This window comes from Hordeum vulgare, chromosome 1H (assembly GCF_904849725.1).
Source record: "Hordeum vulgare subsp. vulgare chromosome 1H, MorexV3_pseudomolecules_assembly, whole genome shotgun sequence".
Taxonomy (NCBI): domain Eukaryota; kingdom Viridiplantae; phylum Streptophyta; class Magnoliopsida; order Poales; family Poaceae; genus Hordeum; species Hordeum vulgare.
Window position 1 is genome coordinate 71,582,717 of NC_058518.1, and position 6,269 is coordinate 71,588,985.

Below are 6,269 nucleotides of genomic sequence, written 5' to 3' on the forward strand. Positions count from 1 at the left end.
TTTCTACTTTGCTGCATCACCCTTTCCTCTTCAAGGGAAAAACCAACGCAAGCTCAAGAAGTAGCAATGTCCCTGGAGAACATGTTGGGTATTGGAGAACCTGGCATCCAACACAGCCATGTAGCGATAGACGTGCTCGTCCTCCTCCCTGACACGACGACGTACCACCTCCATGGGGGCCAGCTCCCTCGTCACCTATAATGGCCCACGCGACCGCCACCAAAGAATCTCCGGGTCAACGATGAGACCCGGATTCCGCACCAAGGTGCGCCCCCCCGGAAGGTAGCACCTCCTAGTGCCAGCCTGACGAAGCCTAGTCCCGCACATGCTGGCGCCTATCAAGCAGGTGGCCGCCACCGAGTCGACGGCGAGGATGCGGGATGGGCATCGTTGACGTCGAGACAAATTCCTCTGAGAAAATTTTAGCTCATGTTTAATGTTTGAACCGGATATTACATGGCAACATCATATGACAAATTAACCAAATATTACATAGGCTATCTCAAGAGAACATGGCAACATCATATGACAAATTAACCAAGTTCATATCACAAAAACTAATTAGCTCATGTTCAGGGGATCAACGCTCATGACAGCATCATATGACAAATTAACCAAATATGATTGTGCATGTTTGCAAGTTTGAGGTAGTATGAACTAGTGGGGAGTGAGGTCGTGGTAGTACCATGCGGGGGCAGGGTCGGAGGTGGCCGGTGGCCACGTCGGAGGTGGCCGGAGGCGGCGGCGCTAACCCTAGGAGAATGACATAAATAGAAATTAAACAATAATAAATTAGTTGTCAAATATTTTTAAATAGACGACATAAATTACTTAATAAATATGGTTGAGGAACTTAAATAAACGACATATGATGGACACTCTTCTCTCATGTATGGTGGACACTCCCTCATCGATTTTTCGACCATCGATGATGGTCGCTACTCCTACTTCCCCTAGTGCATATAAATTATCTAGCACAAGGAGAACGAGGAGAAGCGACACCCACGACAACAGTCAGCATTCTTCTTCTCTCATATATGGTGGACACTCCCTTAACGATTTTTCGACCGTCGATGATGGTCGCTACTCCTACTTCCCCTAGTGCATAACAAATATCTAGCACAAGGAGAAGAAGGAGAAGCGACCCCCATGACAACAGTCGACATTCTTCTTCTCTCATATATGGTGGACATTCCCTCACCGATTAAACTATTTCTATTAAATACTTACTAAATAAACTATTTCTAATAAACACTTACTAAAAACAGTAAAAAGAACTACATTATACTTATATTGAAATATATCATCTTTCAAGCCTAACCCTAACTACTAGGACTAAGTTCATATACCTAGCATATCTAATAGGATTAAGTTCATATACCTAGCCTATCTAATAGGATTAAGTTCATATACCTAGCATATCTAATAGGATTAAGTTCATATAACTAGCATATCTAATAGGATTAAGTTCATATACTGATTTCACATATACAAGAACAACATTGATGAACTCAAATGGGAGGAGGGAGGAGGGAGGAGGAGGAGGAGGGAGGAGGGAGGAGGAGAACCAGGAGCGGCGGTGGTAGGCGGCGGGCGATGGGAATGGCGGCGGCATCGGACGACGAGCGATGGGAACGACGGCGGCGGCGGCGGACGACAGGGGGCGGCGACGGATGACGTGCACAAACGGGGGAGAATGAATTGGAGTGGAGGAGTGGAGAGGGGAGTAGGTGGATAAGTGGATAAGATATGTTGTATCAGCAACGCTTGTTTAAGAAAAGCGCTACCACTATTCAACTTATCAGTAGCGCTTTATACAAGTGCGCGCTACTACTAAAGCTACCATCTGGGCACCTCGTTGGGACACCTTTAATAGTAGCGCTGGATACATAACCAACGCTACTGCTAAGGTGTTAGTAGTAGTACTTAGCAGGAGAAGCGCTACTTCTAATTAGCAGCAGCGTTTTTTGTTTTCCAGCACTACTACTGAGGTCCTGCCTATAAGGTTTTTCCTAGTAGTGTTCTCTCGAAAGAATTGAGTGGGAGGGTGGTGGAACTTGATGAGCTTAATGAATCGCCACTTCAACCAGTGTGTAGCAGGGTGGAGGAAGTTGTTCCTATGGAGGCTACACCAATTGAAGTGGAAACTAATGATAGTGATCATTAAGCTTCAGATCAAGTTACTACAAACCTCGTAGGTCGACAAGGTCGCATACTGCTACAGAGTGGTACGGTAACCCTGTCTTAGAGGTCATGTTGTTGAACAACAATGAACCTACGAGCCATGGAGAAGCGACGGTGGGCCCGGATTCCGGAAAATGGCTGGAGGCCATGAAATCCGAGAGAGGATTCGTGTATAAACAAAGTATAGACTTTAGAAGAACCACTTGATGGTCGTAAGACTATTAAGTACATATGGATCTTTAAAAGGAAGACAGACGATGATGGTGAAAAGTCACCATTAAGAAAAGCTCAACTTGTCACAAAGATGTTTTCGACAAGTTCGAATAGTTGACTATGATGCGACTTTCTCACTCGTAGCGATGCTAAAAGTATGTTGGAATTATGTTAGGAGTTGCTGCATTATTTATGAAATATTGCACATAGGATGTCAAAACATTGTTTCCTCGACGGTTTCCTTGAGGAAAGGTTGTATGTGATACAAGGAGAAGGTTTTATCAATCCTAAGGATGCTAACAAGTATGCAAGCTCCAGCGATCCTTCTATGGACTGGTGCAAGCATCTCGGAGTTGGAATATACGCTTTGATGATATGATAAAAGTTTTGGGGTTTATACAAGGTTTGTGAGAAACTTGTATTTCCAAAGAAATGAGTGGGAGCACTATAGGATTTCTGATGAGTATATGTGGTAGACATATTGTTGATCAGAAATAATGTAGAATTTTTGGAAAGCATAAAGGGTTGTTTGAAAGGTATTTTTCAAAGGAAAACCTGGATTAAGCTACTTGAACATTGAGCATCAAGATGTATAGAGATAGATCAAAACGCTTGATAAAACTGTCAATGAAATGCATGCCTTGACAAGTTTTGAAGGAGTTCAAAATAGATCAGCAAAGAAGGGGTTCTTGGCTGTGTTGTAAGGTGCGAATTTGAGTAAGACTCAAAGCCCGACCACGGCAGAAGAAAGAGAAAGGACGAAGGTCGTCCCCTATGCCTTAGCCGTAGGCTCTAAAGTATGCCATGATGTGTACCACACATGATGTGTGCCTTGCCATGAGTCTGTCCAGGGGTACAAAGAGTGATCCAAGATTGAATCACTGAACAACGGTCAAAGTTATCCTTAGTAACTAGTGGACTAAGGAATTTTTCTCAATTATGTAGGTGATTAAAGAGTTCGTCGTAAAGAGTTACGTTGATGCAAGCTTTGACACTAATCAGAATAACTATGAGTAGTTAACCGGATTCGTATAGTGGAGCAGTGATTTGGAATAGTTTCAAATGGTGCATTGTAGCAGCATCTATAGGATGACATAGAGATTTGTAAAGCACACATGGATCTGAAAGGTTCAGACCCGTTGACTAAAAACCTCTCTCACAAGCAAGACATGATCGAACCACATAATTGTATGGGTGTTGGATTCATTACAATCACTCAGTGACGTGAACTAGATTATTGTCTCTAGTGCAAGTGGGAGATTATTGGAAATATGCCCTAGAGGCAATAATAAATTGGTTATTATTATATTTCCTTGTTCATGATAATTTTTTATTATCCATGCTAGAATTGTATTGATTGGAAACTCAAATACATGTGTGGATACATAGACAACATACTATCCCTAGTGAGCCTCTAGTTGACTAGCTCGTTGATCAAAGATGGTCAAGGTTTCCTAGCCATAGGCAAGTGTTGTCACTTGATAACGGGATCACATCATTAGGAGAATGATGCGATGGACAAGAGCCAAAACTATAGACATAGAATATGGTCGTCTCAGTTTACTGTTATCGTTTTCTGCATGTTAATGTATCTGTTCCTATGACCATGAGATCATGCAACTCCCGGACACCGGAGGAATACCTTGTGGGTTATCAAACATCACAACATAACTGGGTGACTATAAAGGTGCTCTACAGGTATCTCCAAAGGTGTATGTTGGGTTGGCATGGATCAAGACTGGGATTTGTCACTCCGTGTGACGAAGAGGTATCTCGGGGCCCACTCGATAATATAACAGCACAACAAGCCTTGCAAGTAATGTGAATAAGGAGTTAGTTATAGGATCTTGTATTACAGAACAAGTAAAGAGACTTGCTGGTAACCAGATTGAACTAGGTATGGAGATATCGACGACCGAATCTCGGGCAAGTAACATACCGAAGGACAAAGGGAACAACATACGAGATTAACTGAATCCTTAACATAGAGGTTCAACCGATAGAGATCTTCCTAGAATACGTGCGAGCCAATATGGACATCCAGGTCCCGCTACTAGTTATTGATCAGAGAGTGTTTGAGGTCATGTCTGCATAGTTCTCGAACCCGCAGGGTCTGCACAGTTAAGGTTGAGTGATGTTTCGGTATAGTTGCGTTATATGTGTTGGTGACCGAAGTTTTGTTCGGAGTCCCGGATGAGATCCCAGACGTAACGAGGAGTTCTAGAATGGTCTGGAAACGAAGATTGATATATAGGAAGTTGGTATTTGGATTCCGGAAGGTTTTCGGGCATTGCCGGTAGTGTGCCGGGAGTGACGAATGGGTTCCGGGGGCCAATTGGGTGGGCCCACCGCGCCCCAAGTGGTCCACATGGCTTTATTGGATGCGCACTAAGGCTTAATGGGCTGGCAAGTCATCCAAGGAAAGCCCATGAGGAAAAAGGTGGAAAATCCAAAAGAGGTGGACAATTTAGGAAGGAGTCCTAATCCAAGTGGGATTGGAGGAGGACTCCTCCCTCCTCCACTTCGGCCGAAGCCAAGAGGCTCTCCTTGAAATTCAAGGCTAGCCCCTCCCTCCTCTTATATATACTAGAGGGTTTAGGGTTTTTGAGACACAACTTTGCCACGTGCAACCCTAAACCTCTACTTCGTAGTTCTTCCTCTAGATCGGTTTTCTGTGGAGCTCGGACGGAGCTGTCGGGACCCCGATCCTAAGCCATAGGAATACAGCTTGTAACACATCGCATCTCTTTGCGGTCTCACGCACGGTTAACTCCACGGCTGCAGCCTTACCTTAGCCGGGACCGTTTGCGTCTTTTGACTCACGTATGCAATAGTGTTGCTAGCATTCCAATGTCAAAGAACCCGGATCGACATGTCTAGTCATAAACCAAAGTGGCAGTACCGCACAAGGACATGCATACATGACCCAACAAAGCAGGTGTCGGTCATCAGCGAACGTAGACGAGTCGTAGCAAGCTACAAGGACTCCATTACGTCGCGTGACATTTCCCCAAAGGGGACAGACACAACAGCTAAGAAGGACACATGCCGGTCAACCAATGTGTCCGGAGCAGTAGCGAACTACCAAGGCTCGTTGGATCACAAAGGGGCATTTCCTTGTAAGGAGTGCTACTAAAGTTCACGACTAGGTATTCGAACCCCATACATATCAAGTAAGACACACGTACGCATGGCATACCGATATGTATAGATACATCGATGGCATCACAACATAACCATAACATACAAGCTTTATTTAAGAGGCTCGGAAGAGCCACACACATAATATTACACATTAAGGGTCTCACGACACATAATAACAGTCATTCAGTTACAAGTCAGCGGAAGAGTTTTAAACTGTCTGAGTACAGACAGGGCAACTAAAGGCACATGGCCTGACTATACTACAGATCCAACGTAGGGCTAGATCGTAGCTGGGACACCAGCTACTCGTCGTCGTCGATGTCTACGAAGAACCCTCCATTAGGGTCATTAGCAACCTCTGCAACATTTATTAAGCAAACATGAGTACGAAGGTACTCAGCAAGACTTTAGGAGAAATAACTACTCATGCAAGGTATCAAAAGGTATTGTGGGGTTTCATGCGGAAAGCCAGCATTTGACTCGTGGCTAGACAACTTGCATTTTTAAATGATTTTGACAACTTGATTTCTCACACACGAGTCCACTAACACCACAACAATACACTATCGTGGAATCATTCCGTCTCCATACGAAAATGCCGTCCACGACACTCACGCTTATCTTGACAATTTTATGAGTAGCCATTGAAGTTATCTGTGAACAACATATGTCTCCAAGTAGTCCATATCCGCGGACGCAGCTATTCGAATAGATCATAACCCTGCAGG